Below are 19,362 nucleotides of genomic sequence, written 5' to 3'. Positions count from 1 at the left end.
AATAAATATTCGGTATGACAATATAACTGATACTTAACTATCTGTAACATGGAGTTTAGGGCAGAGGTAATAGGAGTTGGACAGACTGTGTGGAAATAAAATTCCCCAATGTTCATAGCAGCACTATTTACAATAGCCAAGACATGGAAGCAACCCACCTGCCCAGCAACAAGATTGGATTAAGAAGATATGACATATATATACACACACACACACACACACACACACACACACACACACACACAATGGAATATTACTCAGCCATAAAAAGAATGAAACACTGTCATTTGCAGCAACATGGATGGACCTAGAGAAAATTATGCTCAGTGAAATAAGTCAGACAGAAAAAGGCAAATACTATATGATATCACTTACATGTGGAATCTAAAAAATAATACAAATGAATGTATACACAAAACAGTAACAGACTCAAAGACATAGAAAACAAACTTGTGTTTACCAAAGGGGAGGGGGTAAAATGGAGGGACAAATTAGGGGTATGGGACTAACAGATACAAACTACTATATATATAAAATAGACAAGCAACAATGAAATAATGTATAGCACAGGGAATTATACCCATTATCTTGCAATGACCTATAACGGAATATCATCTGCAAAAATACTGAATCGATACGCTGTACGTGTGAAACTAACACAACACTGTAAATCAACTATACTTCAATTTTTATAAAATTCCAGAGACTACCAAAAGTAGAGAAATTTTGAAAAGGTTTCCCAAACCTCCACTTCTTTCTTGATAAAAAGTCTCAAAAGCTGACCCTGCCCCCATGATAGCCAACTGGGGCAAGGATAGACATCTGACTCCACTGCAGCCAGTTCATTGGTTGATGCTGACCAATTACATACTTCCTCTGTCCTCACTTCAATCTCTTCTGCGTCTGCTTTCTCTTTCTGTGGCAAACAGTGGAGCATTCAAAGTCAGTAGAAGGAAAGAAATCATAAAGATCAGAGCAGAAATAAATGATAGAAACAAAGAAAACAATAGCAAAGATCAATACAACTAAAAGCTGGTTCTTTGAGAAGATAAACAAAATTGATAAACCCTTAGCCAGGCTCATCAAGGAAAAAAGGGAGAGGATGCAAATCAATAAAATTAGAAATGAAAAAGGAGAAATCACAACTGACACTGCAGAAATACAAAGGATTATAAGAGATTACTAGAAACAACTATATGCCAATAAAATGGACAACCACGAAGAAATGGACAAATTCTTGGAAAGGTACAATTTTCCAAGACTGAACCAGGAAGAATTAGAAAATATAAACAGACCTATCACAAGTAATGAAATTGAAACCATAATTAAAAATCTTCCAACAAACAAAAGCCCAGGACCAGATGGCTTCACAGGCAAATTCTATCAAACATTTAGAGAAGAGCTAACACCGATCTTTCTCAAACTCTTCCAAAAAATTGCAGAGGGAGAAACACTCCCAAATTCATTCTACAAAACCACTATCACCCTGATACCAAAACCAGAAAAAGATATCACAAAAAAAGAAAATTATACACCAATATCACTGATGAACATAGATGCAAAAATCCTGAACAAGTACTAGCAAACAGAATCCAACAGCACATTAAAAGGATCATACACCATGATCAAGTGGGATTTATCCCAGGGATGCAAGGATTCTTCAGTATACGCAAATCAATCAATGTGATACACCACATTAACAAATTAAGGAATAAAAACCAAATGATCATCTCAATAGATGCAGAGAAAGCTTTTGACAAAAATTCAACACGCATTTATGATAAAAACTCTCCAGAAAGTGGGTATAGAGGGAACCTACCTCAACATAATAAAGGCCATATATGGCCACAGCAAGCATCATACTCAATGGTGAAAAACTGAAATCATTTACACTAAGATCAGGAAAAAGACAAGGATGTCCACTCTCACCACTCCTATTCAACATAGTTTTGGAAGTCTTAGCCACAGCAATCAGAGAAGAAAAAGAAATAAAAGGAATACAAATTGGAAAAGAAGTAAAACTGTCACTGTTTGTTGATGACATGATACTATATGTAGAAATTCCTAAAGATGCCACCAGAAAAATACTAGAACTAATCAATGAATTTGGTAAGGTTGCAGGATACAAAATTAATGCACGGAACTTTCTGGCATTTCTATACACCAACAATGAAAAATCAGAAAGAGAAATTAAGGAAACACTCCTATTTACCACTGCAACAAAAAGAATAAAATACCTAGGAATAAACCTGCCTAAGGAGGCAAAAGACTTGTACTCAGAAAACTATAAAACACTGATGAAAGAAATTAAAGATGACATAAACAGGTGGAGAAATATACCATGTTCTTGGATTGGAAGAATCAATATTGTGAAAATGACTATACTACCCAAAGCAATCTACAGATTCAACGCAATCCCTATCAAACTACCAATGGCGTTCTTCACAGAATTAGAACAAAAAATTTTACAGTTCGTATGGAAACACAAAAGACCCTGAATAGCCAAAGCAATCTTGAGAAAGAAAAATGGAGTTGGAGGAATCAGGCTCCCTGACTTCAAACTATACCACAAAGCTACAGTAATCAAGACAGTATGGTACTGGCACAGAAACAGAAACATAGATCAATGGTACAGGATAGAATGCCCAGAGATAAACCCACACACATATGGGCACCTAATTTATGACAAAGGAGGCAAGAACATGCAATGGAGAAAAGACAGCCTCTTCAATAAGTGGTGCTGGGAAAACTGGACAGCTACATGTAAAAGAATGAAATTAGAATACTACCTAACAGCATATACAAAAATAAACTCCAAATGGATTAAAGACTTAAATGTAAGCCCAGAGACTATGAAATTCTTAGAGGAAAAGATAGGAAAAACACTCTTTGACATAAACCACAGCAAGATCTTTTTTGAACCACCACTTAGGGTAATGTGAATAAAAGCAAAAATAAACAAATGGGGGCTTCCCTGGTGGCGCAGTGGTTGAGAGTCTGCCTGCCAATGCAGGAGACACGGGTTCGAGCCCTGGTGTGGGAAGATCCCGCATGCCACGGAGCAACTAGGCCCGTGAGCCACAATTGCTGAGCCTGCGCGTCTGGAGCCTGTGCTCCGCAACAGGAAAGGCCGCGATGGTGAGAGGCCCGCGCACCGCGATGAGGAGTGGCCCCCGCTTGCCACAACTGGAGAGAGCCCTTGCACAGAAGCGGAGACCCAACACAGCCATAAATAAAAAATAAATAAATAAAAAATTTAAATAAATAAATAAACAAATGGGACTTAATTAAACTTAAAAGCTTTTGCACAGCAAAGGAAACCATAAACAAGACAAAAAGACAACCCTCAGAATGGGAGAACATATTTGCAAATGAAACAACAAAGGATTAATCTCCAAAATATACATACAGCTCATGGAGCTCAATATCAAAAAAACAAACAATCCAGTTTAAAAATGGGCAGAAGACCTAAATAGACATTTCACCAAGGAAGACATACAGATGGCCAAGAGGCACATGAAAAGATGCTCAACATCACTAATTATTAGAGAAATGCAAATCAAAGCTACAATGAGGTATCACCTCACACCCGTCAGAATGGCCATTATCAAAAAAGCTAGAAACAATAAATGCTGGAAAGGGTGTGGTGAAAAGGGAAGCCTCCTGCCTGTTGGTGGGAATGTAAATTGATACAACCACTATGGAGAACAGTATGGAGGTTCCTTACAAAACTAAAAATAGAACTACCATATGCCCAGCAATCCCACTACTGGGCATATACCCTGAGAAAACCGTAATTCAAAAAGAGACATGTACCCCAGTGTTCGTTGCAGCACTGTTTACAATAGCCAGGACATGGAACCAACCTAAATGTCCATCGACAGATGAAAGGATAAAGAAGATGTGGTACATGTATACAATGGAATATTACTCAGCCATAAAAAGAAACAAAATTGAGTTATTTGTAGTGAGGTGGATAGATGTAGAGTCTGTGTCATACAGAGTGAACTAAGTCAGAAAGAGAAAAACAAATACCGTATGTTAATGCATATATATGGAATCTAAAAAAAACAAAAAAAACCCAAATGGTACTGATGAACCTAGTTGCAGGTCAGGAATAAAGATGTAGACATAGAGAATGGACTTGAGGACACGGGGTGGGAGGGGGAAGCTGGGCGAAGTGAGAGCAGCATTGACATATATACACTACTGAATGAAAACTAGTTGGTTGGTGGGAAGCAGCAGCACAGCACAAGGAGATCAGCTCGGTGCTTTGCGATGACCTAGAGGGGTGGGATAGGGAGGATGGGAGGGAGATGCAAGAGGGAGGGGATATGGGGACATGTGTATGCACAGGGCTGTTTCACTTTGTTGTGCAACAGAAACTAACACGGTATTGTGAAGCAATTATACTCCAATAAAGGTCTATTAAAAAAAAAAAAAGACTCTTTCCTGAAGGAAGTTATTATCTAATCAATGTTTGTGTGTAAAATAAAGATATTGATTTGTCCTTTAAAAAAAAAAAAAAAAAGGTGACTAAACAGAGACAGGAGTTAGCCTGGGTGGAGGAGAAGAATTGTTTAGGTGTTGAGAGAAAAAGACAAGAGATCATGCTGCCAGCTTTAATTTCTTAAGATGTAGGAAGATGATAAAAACCTAAGAAGAAAAACAATGAAACAGGCCACCAGAACACATAAGGAATCTTTCCTCTTGCCCACCCCCACCAAGAATTTATATAGTTTAAGTGTAGAGACATCTACATATAAATGCACTTTTTGGGTTTTCCTAATGTAGCTAATTGTTTTAGGACAACTCTTCCTGCCTCCCCTAACTCCAGATCTCTTCCATGTCTTATATGATTTAATAGTTATCCATCATCATCCCTCCATAGACTCCTCCCAAAAGAAAGTTATGTAGGTCTGGGCTCTGGAAAATCTAATACAGTCAGACATCTTTTGGTGGTGCAGTTCCATGGATGTCAGGGAATAGGTGAGTCTGGTAAAGAGGGACATGAAATAACTCCTCTCAGTGTCGCACATGGAGGAAAGGACTTGTGTTGATCTCTACAAATCTGGTCAACAGGTAATCCATTGAATAGAGTTAGAGACATCACATTGTTTCCTCCCGTGGAGTCACTTGGCTTCTCCAAGATGAAATATTTCCCAAGTTACATGACAGCACTGGCCACTTTTAGGTTATCTGGAACTCACAGGAGGTCACCCCTGCAAGCAAGGAGAGTAACTTGGTTTCCTTAAGGCTGGCTACTCTGGATTTGCCAAGATATCCTCTATCATTTCAATGAACTCCTCTGACAGGCTCACGTGTGTCAGATTCTGTCCCCATGCTTTTTGCCAATAGTTTGAGTGTTTTCACCCTCCACCCAAACAACCAAAACTTTCACAGAAAATCCAACAAGTATCTAGAACTGTAGATGGCTTCAAGACCCTATGTTCTGTCTTTACTCTTCCATTTAGAGGAGAAATGACAGAAGGGACCATTTTCAAAAGGTGGATTGACAAACAAAAAATTCTGAGGAGACAACACAGAGACCCCCAGGATGGCTAAAATGGGTCCTGTAATAAGCATGGGAGAGTAAACAGAAAGCCTGATCTGACAAATATGCAAACAGACCCATCACAGGCAAATTAAAATGCTGAATATAAAAACACAAATCAATAGTAGTAATAATAGCAATTTGTATTTTCCCACAATGCTTTATAGTTTTCAAAGCACTTGCAAATACCTTATCATAGTTGAATCTCACAACAGGCAGTTTGCTATTATCACACACAGATTGCAGATGAACATACTGATCCTCCAAGAGTTTAAGGGACTTTGCTAGAAGAACAAAGCATAATTGTGGGTAAGAGCACACGCTGTAGAGGCAAAAGAGACTTGAGTTGGAATTTTGATTCCCACTTTTTATTAGGTACATGGGAACTTGGACAAGTTGTTTAACGTCTTCATGCCTCGATTTATTTATCTGTAAAATTGGACCAATTTATCAATACAACTAAGCACTGTTCTAAAGGCTACAGATACATTAAATATTCTTCCAAAACTCCTGCAAGATAGAACCCCCATTTTACCGATAAGAAAACTGAGGCAAGTAAAGATTAAATCACTGGCCAGCGGGACTTCCCTGGTGGCAGAGTGGTTAAGAATCCACCTGCCAATTCAGGGGACATGGGTTCGATCCCTGGTCCAGGAAGATCCCACATGCCGCGGAGCAACTAAGCCCAAGAGCCACAACTACTGAGCCCGTGCACCACAGCTACTGAAGCCCTCATGCCTAGAGCCCGTGCTCCGCAACAAGAGAAGCCACTGCAATGAGAAGCCCGCGCACTGCAACAAAGAGTAGCCCCCGCTCGCTGCAACTAGAGAAAGCCTGTGCACAGCAACAAAGACCCAACGCAGTCAAAAATATAAATAAATAAATAAATAAATAAATAAATAAATTCATTAATTAAAAAAAAAAAGATTACACAACCAGCTAGCTGCAGAGGTGGGAATCACGCCCAGGGATGGCATCTCATACCCATGCACCATCCTATCTACCCTCTGAACCTCTCTCATTAGCTGGGTGAAGAGTTAATGGCCTCACAAGACTATGCTGTGTCTGGTGTAGCAAGAGTTCAAAACGTGGCAGCCATTCATTCCTTTTCTTAAAAGAGCTTCTCTTATTTATTGGCTGTCTTTCACCACAGAATGGAGGCTCTCCAAGGGCCACCGTGATGGCCCTAGAACATAGAACAGTGCCTGGCACAAGATAGGGGCTCAGAAATTACTTGTTGAGTGAATGAACGAATAAACAATTGAAGGAATAAGGATCATATTCAGAGGTCTTTGGGGGAGTTGAAGGAGGAAGGCGTCAGAGCCGAGCATGGGCTATTCCCTCTGAGCCTATTTTCAAAAGTGGGTGCATTCTCAACAACTTTAAAGAAATACTGTTAATATGAAAGTTAAGACTGATGAAAAGGCATCTTTGGAAGCAGAGTACAATACACAGTTGAAACTTCAGAGGTCATACCTTGAGACAGATAGACAGGTAGGAGAGGGCTGTTTGGGGTACGTGTGTCCTTGGCACCTGCAGGTGGTGCAAACCCTGCATCCCTCTGCCTGCCCCCTCCTCCAGGCTTATACGCACCCCCAGCCCAGCCACTATTCCCCAGAGTTCCACTGGACCAGTTTGGGAGCTGAATGGAACCTAAGCCTCCTGACTCCTATCTCAGTTTTTATCACCCCTTGTGACCTCAAACACCCCCGAAGGATTCCATAAATGGATGAGGATCCAAATGAAAGAACTAGATTGAACTTAGGCAGGAAAGTGAGAGTGTCCTTTAAATGCCCATAGGCACTGCCTTTGGCATAACAAAGGAGTTAAAACATAATTAAGATCTGAAGACTGATTACGGGAATGTGTATGATTATTTTTATTATTTTTCCTCTTTCTATCTTTGTGATAGGATGTGATCAACCTCGGCCATGCCCCGTTGCTTAGTAGCAGACAGTCAGAGTTTTAATTATATACTAAAATAAGCTAAAGAACAGAAGACTGCTTTATGTCTAATACGTATATATCAAGAAAGGCATATGACAGCATCTAAATTGCTTTAGTGCCTGATAAAGAGTGCCTCTGGTAGGGTTGTCATCAAAAGATCACAAATGGAGTAGGAAAGGATTATTAATAAAGCTGCTACTCTATTTATATGTCCTCCATTGTTTGTGATTCCTTGTTAGAAGCTAGAAATGAATTTTTATCTACCACTATTTTCATCATGGTTTTTTTTTTTTCAGTCAGAGGGGAAAAAAAAAAACTTTTGTCAATTGCACTGCCAACCCTAGTCCTCCAAATAGAATTCTTTTCACTCCTCCAGATCTGCAATTCCCAAAATATTATATCTCACGATAAAAAATTAAAGAATTAGTCCATTCATTCTTTCAACATTCAACAAAGTCATGTTCCAGCAGCAAACCCCAAAGGCATTCTCTGCCCTCATAGAGATTTAAGGGAAGGGAAAGATGATAAATAAGTAAAACAATGAAAAAATAATCACAGACTATAACAAGGGTTATAAAAGAAATAAAGTATATTACTTAGGATTATGTTTAGCTGCAAGTGACAGAAGATTCAAAATCATTTGGCTTTAACCAAGGCTGTGATTCAGCCCAGTAGGTACTGAGGTAGTTACAACAATTTTTTTAAATTGGCATCTATTCTGACTGATCAGTGCCTGATTCTCTTTGGTTGGTTCAGATTCATATGCTGGACAAGTTGTATGTATGTTGCATATTGATTATGGTTTAAAAAGTTTATTTCGTTCTCTCACATTAAGGAAGTTTCTTCATAATGGTTAAGGCAGCTTCATGAATTCATCAAGGACCTAGATTTGTTTTGTTTTGTTTTTTAACTTTTTTTTTGTTGGTAACTTGAGAGATGGCAATTTTTAAAATTAATTAATTAATTTATGGCTGTGTTGGGTCTTCGTTGCTACATGTGGGCTTTCTCTACTTGTGGCGAGCAGGGGCTACTCTTCATTGTGGTGAGCGGGCTTCTCATTGCAATGGCTTCTTGTTGCAGAGCACAGGCTCTAGGCATGTGGACTTCAGTAGTTGTGGCATGCGGGCTCAGTAGTTGTGGCTCGCGGTCTCTAGAGCGCAGGCTCAGTAGTTATGGTAGACGGTATTAGTTGCTCTACGATATGTGGGATCTTCCCAGGCCAGGGATTGAACTCGTGTCCCCTGCATTGGCAGGTGGATTCTTAACCACTGCACCACCAGGCAAGTCCAAGGACCTAGATCTGTTGTTCACCATGGCTTCCAACTCATGATCCAAGATGACTGCTTGGGTTCCAGCCATTACATCTACATGAAGAACAAAGGTGAAAAGAGAGCCATACCTCTGCCACTTGAGGATAATTTAGTGTTTATCCTAATAACCAGAATATAGTCCATGGCTGCAAGGGGAGCTAGAACAGGTAGCCTTCATTCTAAGTGGTCAAATGCCCACCTGGAAATTAGGCAGTAATTCTATTACTAAAAAAACAGGGAGAGCAGATGAAGATAGGTAGTAGACATTGCCACACCAGATGACGTGACACAGAGTAACTGATACAGAGGGGGCTGCTTTAAATAGGGTCGTCAAATAGGGTACTCAGGAGGTAACAGCTGAGGTAAAGCCTAAAGCATGCAAGTGACCTTGTCATGTACACTGGAGGAAAAGGCCTTCAGGCAACAAGAATGTCTTATTTCAAAATAGATTGACTTCTGCTCACAGAATGATTTTGACTTAATTTTGTAAGTAATATTCTGTAACTATTAAGTTTTCCTGAGCTGACTGATAATCCGTTTTCTTCCCTAATTCTTAGTTGTCCAAATCTCAAAGCATGTTACATTATGGGAATTCTGAGCTTATTGCAACAGACAACCACTGTCACCTGTAATTTTGAACCTGGTAGGAAGATAGCTGAGAACATATTTAGTAACAAAATACTACTTGATATATTATTTAGGGGTGCGTCTACCAGGGTGGGGATGAGGTAGCCAAGCTGAATAAGTGTGCATCTAGTATGTCTTAGAAACCACCACGAGTGGTGTAAATAACATGTTAGATTCAGACAAAACCACTTACAAATTAGGGTATTAAATCACAACTCACATTACAATAATGTGATTTGGTTTGGTGTTCACTGGAATAGAACTGATAGTATGGAACTAATGTGATGTTTTGTGCGAGTGTCACATTCGTTATGCATTTGTTACGTGATTTCCATGGGTGCCAGAATGTAATTCATTGGAATAAACAGAAGAGCCTCGTGGCATGAAAGCCTAAAGCTATAAAGGGGAATTTGCCTTCCCATCCTGTAATTAAGGTAACATCACACCCAGTGAATTTTCTTAAAGAATATCGTACACTGACATCAAACAGAAAAAAGGAATCGGTAATACTATTTATTTCTGTAGATTTCATGTGAACAAAGATCATTATAAAGCCAGTGAATTTTGCCTAAATATATCTTTCAATGGCATCATGCCCTACTACAGAATACAGAGATGGTGTGTGTGTATACGTGTGTTTTAAGCCTTCTTCTTGAGTCTGTTGACCAAACCACAGAAGAGGGGAATTGCCGTGGAGATCACTATCACAAGTTTGGAAGAAGAAGAAGCTCCAAGAATATACTTTTTCTAAATTGACCAGATTCCCTACACATCTTAATGCGTCTAGCTATGAACATAAGACCTAGTCTATGGCACCAAGAAATCATGTCTGTTCCAAAGCTGTTAGAATGTGAGCCTCATTTTCAAGTGCAAAGACTATGTCCTTTTTACCTCTGTAACTTCAACACCTAACACGATGTTTGACATATAGCAGTTGCTCAGTAAGGTTTAAATGAATGAATGGTAACTTTCATTCACAACAATTTCCACTTACTCAACAGCTCTCTTAAGTCCTTACCAAAGTGTTTGACAGAAATCCAGTATATAATAAAATTCCAAGACCACAGAAATTAGAATCGATTATAGAGAAACCAATACCATATGGTATTCTATTGTATACATCTCCCTCCCTCTGGAAACCTATCTCAATATGAAACATTACATGTACGCGGTGACCATGGATTGCAGTACACACATTTAGGTGTGCAAAAAAAACAACTTGTTTTATTTTTCTAAAATTAGACTTTATTTCTAATTGGAGTCTACCACCTCTTATTAAGGAGGTGGAAGACTAATCTTTGAAACTGGAGGTTCTCTTCCTTTGCCCATGGGATTTTGCTTCAGTTTCAGGGGAGTCTGTAGAAAAGAGGCATTGGGGGAAGCAAGGCTTCAGGTCCTTAATGTCACCATCTCTGGTCCTTGGCGATGGGCCCATCTGGGCTACTGATGAGTCTTCCTTCATTCTTCTCTGCAAGGTCCTTCCACGATTGGTTGTTTCCATCTTTAATTCCAGGTCTTTCTAGTGAGTGGTCATGCTGCCTAAGGCTCCATCCTACCTAGATACACCAGGAGTCATTTTTTCCTCTAGATATTGCTGCCTCTCCGGGAACTTATCTGGGGAGACCTTCCTGTCCTCTCTGCTCTCAGATCCCACAAAACTACCTGAGATTTTTGCCACCTCCCCAGGCTGTGGCCTAAGTAACAGTGCGGAGGGCCTATTTCTCTGGTGCCCATCAACACCTCTGCTCCCGTTACCCTCCCTCCGACCTTCTCTTCACCCCTAAATGGGAATCTTTTCGCAGTCTGTTAAGGAAACTTTTGTATCCAAGTATTTGTCCTATGCTGTGAGTCTTTTCTATTTCACTCTGAAAAGCCTCCTCTGTTTTCCACTTTCTGAAGTAACATCCCTTTTCTGGGTCGATGAGCATAGAATAAACTAACTTCATGAAGTTGTAGAGAGACCAAGGAGGAAGTTATAATACTGAGAGAAAGTTTGGTTAGTATTACAGAAATATGATTCTACCCAGTAAGTTCTCGGTGGGCAGATGGAGTTGGAGCCAAGAAAGGAGGTGAGAGGCAGGGTGTGGCGAGTGGGCGGTGACAGGGAATGCTGTCTGGGCTGTGGAAGGGCCAAGTGAAGGTTAACAGAGGGATGCTCTAGGGTACAAATTCTAGGGGTTAGGATTAGTCAAAGGTACACAGCAATCGAGGAAGACCAGGGACCAGTAGCCAGAAGAACTTGGGTAACAAGTGCTTAACGATGAAACAGAGCCAAATTTATAAGAAGAAAGTTTTCAAAAAAAGGAAAAAGACCTCAAGTCTTTGACATTTCTCCCATCCAGAAGGGAGTCCACGTCCCCTCCTCTGGAATCAGAGAGGGCTGGTGATTGCTCTGATCAGTAGAGAAGTGGGAGTAATGCTTTTGGACTTGTGAGGCCAGGTCATAAAAAGCCACGCAGGTGCCGTCCGGGTTTTTTGAAACATTCACTCTTGGCTTCCTCCCTCTCAGAAACCAGCCACCATGGTGAGAGAAACCCAAGCCACATGGAAAGGCCACGTGTGGGCACTGTGGTCAACAGCCTCAGCTGAGCCAAGTCTTTGAGTCATCCCAGCCTAGGCGCCAGACTTGTGAGCGAAGGAGCCTCCCGACGAGTCCAGCCCTCAGCTGCTGAGTCATGGCCAGCTGTCGGCGTCCTCCCAGCTGCGGCCCCAGACACCACAGAGCAGAGATAACACAAGCCATCCTGGCTAGGCCCTGTCCAAATTCCTGACCCACAGAATCCATAAGCATAATAAGATGTCTTTTGCTTTATGCCATGATTTCAGGCTGGTTTGTTACGCAGCAAGAGGTAGGTAGAAGAGTTGGGAAACAGAAACAAGAAGAACAAGGCAGTGAGCTGGAGCTGCCCATCGCTAGACTGGAAGGCTGGTCCAAGAAAAAAAAAACAGCCTCTAGGGCACAGCAAGAGCTGACATTTGAATGTTAGTCTGTGACAAGGTTCTCTGACATGTATTCATTCATTTAGCCTTGCAACTGTCTGAGGTAAGGAATACTAGTTATTGACATTTTACAGAAGAAGAAAGAGAGGTAGAGAGATGTTAGGGTTCTTGCCTGAGGTTATACAATTGTAAGTGGAGGGCACTGAATTCAAACCCATTCTGCCTCTGGCATCCATGTTCTGCACTACATCGTAGAGCTTGGTGTGGCCCAGAACTTGTGTGGATCCTTCAGAACAATCTGCACACCTATTTGAGAAGATCCTATTAGCATTTTTAATGAAAGAAAAGCAACGATTGGTCTTTTCTCTCAAGGAAGTCTACTTAAAAGATAACACACAAAAAAGAAGTTGGATGTCTTTTACTACTTCACACACCATCTATGGCCAAATGCAGTTTGGGCTTTACAGACACTAAGATATGTTGGCTAATAACAGAGTTACCTTATATGGAGAAAAGACAACTATTGTTTGAAACAAAACACTGTAGTATAAACACAACTGGAGAGAAAATTATTTGCCCGAGAAGTTATCACATATCCCATAACCTTAAAAAATGGTGAGAAAAATGCCACTTTAGGCTTCTTTCCCCACAGTGCATCATAGCACAGACAATAGCATTTGCACTAGTTTCATTGTGTCTTGTATCATTTTCAATTTTTGGCATTGTGTATATATATAAAACAGTCTCTATTTAGCAGTTCCTCATCTCAGACTAGGTATGATTAAAGAAAAAGTTCAGCTGACAACAGAGACAAATAAATACTCAAGGCTGTTATCTAGTCTTTTATCATAATCCCAATAAAGAGATAAAATCTGCGAAATAGTTTTCACTAACCAAAGTAAGATACACCTCTCACGTTTCGGTTTGCTTTTTTTTTTTTCCTTCCTACTATTACAAAAGAACAACTACATCTCATAAGCCTTGTTTAGGAAACATACAAAAATACTGAGATAGCTTTTAACTTCTAATTCAACTATTCTCATCCAAGCTATAAAGAGGAATTTAATCTGCTTTTGCTTAAGCAGAAAAAATGCATTGATTTAGATTATTTGAGTAGTAGGCCAGTAAGAAATAGTGAAAATCCTCAAATAACATCACTGAAGAAAAGGATAAAGAGGAGGAAGAGGAAAAAGAGGAGAAGGAAGAGGAGGAGAAAACATTTCTTCCCATATGTTTGCGAGCACAGTTAAGCTGTAACAAAAGACTTCAGACTACAGACTTTAAATGAATTTCTTTCTTTTTCACATACGGTCTGGAGAGGAGAGGTGCAGGGCTGGCGGGCAGCTGTGCCACAGTCAGTGTCGGGCATCTGTCTCTGGGTTCCAAGTGGCTGCTTCAGCTCTCACTGTTTTCCAGCCCGTAGGAAGTAAGAAATACAGGGCTGCTCACATCCTATTATCCAGAATTTAATGACATGATCTCACCTAGTTGCAAGGGAGCCTGGAAAAAAAGGAAGTGAGCAATGTGGCTATGTGCTGAGCTAAAATTCAGAGCATTCTATTATTAACAGGAAGAAGAGAAAATAGGGACAATTATCCATCTATGCCATAGTCCAGAAGTTGGAAAATTATGACCCAAATATGACCTGTCCCCTGCTTCTGAACAGCCTGTGAGTTGACTTTTACAAATGAACATTTACAATCAATTTAATCAACATTTACAATCAGGTTAGTGTTAGGAAACGCTAACTTCAAACCCCAGCTAAGCCAAATGTTATTCCCCTCAAAAATAATTCCCTTCTTTTCATGAGTAGATCTGAGTTACAAACATGGTGCTGAATTATTATTATTATACTTTGAATTTCACCAATGAAAAATTTGTGGAAATTTGTTTTCTCTCTTGTTATACAAGTACTGACATAATTTCCTTGATTTTGCCTCTTGACCTGCAAAGTCCACAGTATTAAATATCAGGCCCTTTACAGAAAAGTTTGTTGACCCCGGTCTGAGCTGAACTAAATTAGTGGAATTCCTGCAAAGCAAAGAAAGAAGAATGGCTTACAAGTGGCATAGCAAAACAGAACCCCATGACCCCAAGGAGTCTGGCCTGTGTTTCTAATCATAGCAAAACCTCTTTAACTAGGTCACAAACCCAGCAACTTCTATGAGCCAAGGTCCAGTGAAAAAAACAGGAAACTAGGGGAGAAAAAAGTTTCTGTACAGCCCACATGAAAGCACTAAAGTTCATGCACTGCACATGAGGAGAACACCCAGATCTTCACACAGGCCAGATTTTCCTCGTACAAGGCACAATTCTGTTAACTGTTAATGACTTAACTGGATTAGCAGTTTGCCCAAACCCACAGTAGAGCTGTAGCTGTAAATCTGAAGGGGTTGAGGAGGAAAGGAGACAGGGTAAGAGCACTGCTCTCTAAGGTCTCTTAAGATAAAGACCTCAACCTCCATTCCATCTCTGAAGCCCCCAAGGACACCACTGCATCACAGCTCAATGAAGTGATGGTCCTGTACCATCAAGCACAGGTAAAATTATATTCTTTATATTCTGTTTCAAGAGGCAGAGAATAATACACTTGAGAAAGTCTATCATCAAAAACAAGGAAGAGAAACTTTTGGCCATTTAGAGAGATAAATTATTCATAATTGAATTCATCTCCCAAGAACTCATGTAAATAAGATGTGATAGCATGTGCTTGTAAACAGATATTTCCACAGTCCTAGCAAACAGATTCTTTTAACCTACAACTTTTTTCCAATGTTATCTATGTTTTTATGTTTGTTTTAAACAAGACTATTTTTATTGACAATATTGTGGCAAAACTTGCCAGTCTTGGTCTACTGGTCACAGATATGATTATTTTATACACAAGTGGCAGGAAACTAGCTCAAATTGATTTAAGAAGGGAAAGGGGAGGAGAGAAGGGAGAGGGGCAAGGACAGGGGAAGAGGCATAAGCAGTAGAAGAGGAAGAAAAAATAGGGTAGGAAGGAAATAAGATGGTGTGTTAAGAAAACAGAAGTGGAGCTTCCTTTCTGTAAGGTGGTCAGTGCCCTCTTCTCTGAGGAGGTGAATTTTAATCTGAAATGTAAATAAGGAGCCAACTGTTGGAAGAGCAAAAATTAGACATTCACCGGCAGAAAGGACATCTGAACAAGGACCATGGGAGGACCACCTTCCAGCTTGCAAGGCTGCCCCTTCCCCTCCAGAAGGACTGAGTCCACCTGGTTCAAGGTGGAAATATGATTGTGCGGCCCATCTATGCCCCGCCCCTGCCAACAGTGATTGGTCCAGGAATAAGCCTACCAGCCAATTCAGGCCAAGGAGACTCTGGAAGGACAGAAACACGTTTTCCAGGCTGGTTGGTAAACAGCAAGGGTGGTTTGGGGCCATCGGCCATTTTGCCACCTCACAGAGAGAGTCTGGCTAAGAATGAAGCCCACAAAGAGGAGAGCAGAGCAAAGAAAGAGAGGCACCGATTCAGGAAGTGTCATTTGAACATCTGAAGTCACCACTCCAACTCTCAATCCTGGAGTTTTTCTATGTGAATCAGTAAATCCCCCCTTTCAGTTTAAGCCAAATGGAGTTTCGCTTCTGTCCTGTAACTGAAAACATCCTGACAACTCAGTGGGCTTTGGAAATGACAGAAAAGTCCATGTGTATTTAGAGGAACGTGTGCTTAGTGAATTCTCTAAACATCTTATTGAAAAGCTTGGGTCTTAGGATCTCCATCTGGTAGAGGATTATGTTGGGGCGCAGGGGTGAGAGCTGGAAAATAATTTACGAAGACCTAGCCATGAATGATAAGGAGGAGGGGGATACAGATGTAGGGATTTAATACCTTCTTGCCCTCCCTTTCCATCATCTTGTGGTTAAGGCAGAGGAAAGAAAAATCCTAAATGGATGCATCTGGGAGTAGCAAGAGATGGGAAAAGGTAGAGCTTGCCCAAGCTTCTCCAAAGGTACAGAGATGAGTATCTGTTGTTCTGCTTTCCTGAAGTCCTCACCTCCCTGTTTTTAGAGCAGCCTCACCCTTTGGAGTCTGGGTGAATCTCACCTCCCTTTCTCTTGGTCCACATAGTTTAGGGGCCGATCACTGAATATACCGGAGTGGACCACATGACCCAGACCGGGCCAACTGGCATGTTCCATCTTTGGGCCATGGTGGTCATGCTCAAGTTGGCCTGATGAGAACTAATACAGGGACTTGGTATTAGCAACAGAGAAGAGGTGCTGGCTTTCAACTGGACCTTGAAGCTGCCAGAGGAGTCCTCAATGGAGAAGACTCAGATGCAGAGAGGAGGGCAGAGTCAAGAAAACTACAGAGAGGCAGAGAGAACACCTTGTTGAAGCCCTTGAATTCAGGCACACAGGAAGTTACATTCACCATTTAGACTGTATGGTAATATGAGCCAATAAATTCCTCTTTCCCATTGGAGAGAAGTTCCTCTGTTCACCATTTATTTCCAAGCAAAGAGTGGGAACTGAACAATATGAATGAAAGAAATCTCTGATCTCATTTGTAAGGAGTGCAAAAGATGTGTTAATGTGTTTTCCCTCAGGCTTTGCAATACTGGGTATTTCCATTCTAGAGCAGTCTTAATAAGTACTATAATATACTTCAGGTACATGATGATTAGCATAGCTTTTCTGGGTTGGCCTACAACCAATTAGTAACTGAACTTTTGAGATTTAACCTGGTCCTTCAGTTAGGATTTGCCTGCATTAAAAAAAGAAATCATTGAGGGCTTCCCTGGTGGCGCAGTGGTGAAGAATCTGCCTACTAATGCAGGGGACACGGGTTCGAGCCCTGGTCTGGGAAGATCCCACATGCTGCGGAGCAACTAGGCCCATGAGCCACAACTACTGAGACTGCGCTCCGCAACAAGAGAGGCCACGATAGTGAGAGGCCCGCACACCGCGATGAAGAGTGGCCCCCGCCTGCCGCAACTAGAGAAAGCCCTCACGCAGAAACGAAGACCCAACACAGCCAAAAAAAATAATAAATAAATAAATAAATAAAGACTTTAAGAAAAAAAAAAAAAGAAATCATTGACAAGACTCTGTAAATTCTGAACCTCATGCAATTCTTCCCAACTTCCTTCCATCAAAACACCAATGAGCAGGACCTAAAGTTATAAACCAATTGTACTGTGCCCAGGACCTCCACCCAACTTCCCAAATATCAGGTGTCCAGAGGCTTTTTTTTTTTACCACTTATAGAAGAGGTACACTGAATATGAGCATAACCAGAATTTATATGTTCACTAAAAATCAAAACACAAATTACTTTTTGAATTCAGGAATAATGATATTTTAGTGGCAATAGTTTCCTTAACCAGAATTTTATATTTTCATTGGAAATGAAAAGCTAAGCTAAAATGCTTATTCATGAATAATAATGTTTTAATGACATCATTTTCTTCCTACAGAACAATAAACAAATGTAAGCACACCTACCTTAGGAAAACAAAAGGAATTATCCTTATTAACTATATAATTTCTGCAAAATCTCCAGAATTTTCCAAACTATGTTCTGTGGAGCCATTAACAGGTATTTTATACACACACACACACACACACACACACGCACGTGCTCCTGTGAGCAAAAAGATTGGGAAACATTACATACTATTCCCAGTCCCGAAAACTCTCAATGCACACTTGCATATTTTAGAATGTGAAAAGTCTTGCAGTAGATACCTGTTTAAATTGGATTAACCCAGTATTTCCCAAAGTTAACTCTCTGAAAATTAACTATAGCATTTTGCTTCCTACCCCAACTTCCAAAACCCCCATTCCCCAAAGCAACTTTCGGAACAGCTCGTGGAACTAGTTCCACAAAGCAAAGTTTGGGAAACAGTAGTTTAGTGGCTTCTATCTACACAGATTTTGCTGTCTGAATAATATGTAAGGAACTTTGAGTGACAATTGCACCCATTTGGATATAACTTCAGCTGACTCCATAATTAGAAATTTAAAATGCAAATTTTTCAAAAGCAAACTGCCTTTTACCATTCAGACATGTTGCTGAGATTTATTTGGATTTGGGTACAGTCGTATTACTTTCCAGTATATCTGGTATAGGTAATAGGCTCCAAAGACCTATAAATATTGAACACAAATAAGATTAGCCATGTCTAAATTTTATATACAAACAAGTCTGACAATTTTAATATGGCAAATGTACTCTGTATTTGGGGTGGCGGGGTGGCAGGTAACATTCCTCTTGGGAAAACTGGGAATGGAATGGAAACTTCTTCATTTATATTCTGCATAAGCTGTATATTACAGATTCATGTTAGTATGGGTGAGGACATGAAACCATCGCTACTGAGCTTCAGATGTGGCAGCAAAGAATTAAGAGATCATCACCATCTCTCTCTAAATATAATGAAAATCTAACTTTACAACACTCTTCCTAAATGAGCTTTCCTCATGCTACTTGGCTATGCATTAAATCTTGGCATACACAAAAAAATAAAAACAGGGTAGTTCTAAAGGTTCATTTATGTTGGCTGGATTATGAAGATTAACTCCTCAGATGGTGTTCTAAAGAAGTCATCAAATGTAAGTATAATTGAAAATAAAAACCTGAAAAACATTTAAATATTGATAGAAAAGTGAACGGATAGGATATAGTCAAGACACCACTCTTCAGATACATAACATCACTGTATATCATAAAGGATTAAAAAATTTAACTCTCTAAGGAATATAATAGAGATTTCAGCTACAGCAAGACAAATTTTCTGGAAATAATATAATAGTTCTCATGGCAGAGGCATACATGCAGAGTAAAAAGGTTTAAAACAATTTAAATTTTAGGTCATTTGTGCTGAAGATATTTTTACAATGTAAATTGGATTTATTACTAATTCTTTAAAATAGTTTAATCCTGGATCCTAGAGACAACGATGCCCTCTTCTCCAAAGTAGCCTGTGGCTTCTGTTACCTTGCCAATTCACAC

This window comes from Balaenoptera ricei, chromosome 11 (genome assembly GCF_028023285.1).
Source record: "Balaenoptera ricei isolate mBalRic1 chromosome 11, mBalRic1.hap2, whole genome shotgun sequence".
NCBI lineage: Eukaryota > Metazoa > Chordata > Mammalia > Artiodactyla > Balaenopteridae > Balaenoptera > Balaenoptera ricei.
Note: the sequence above shows the minus strand (reverse complement) of the source record.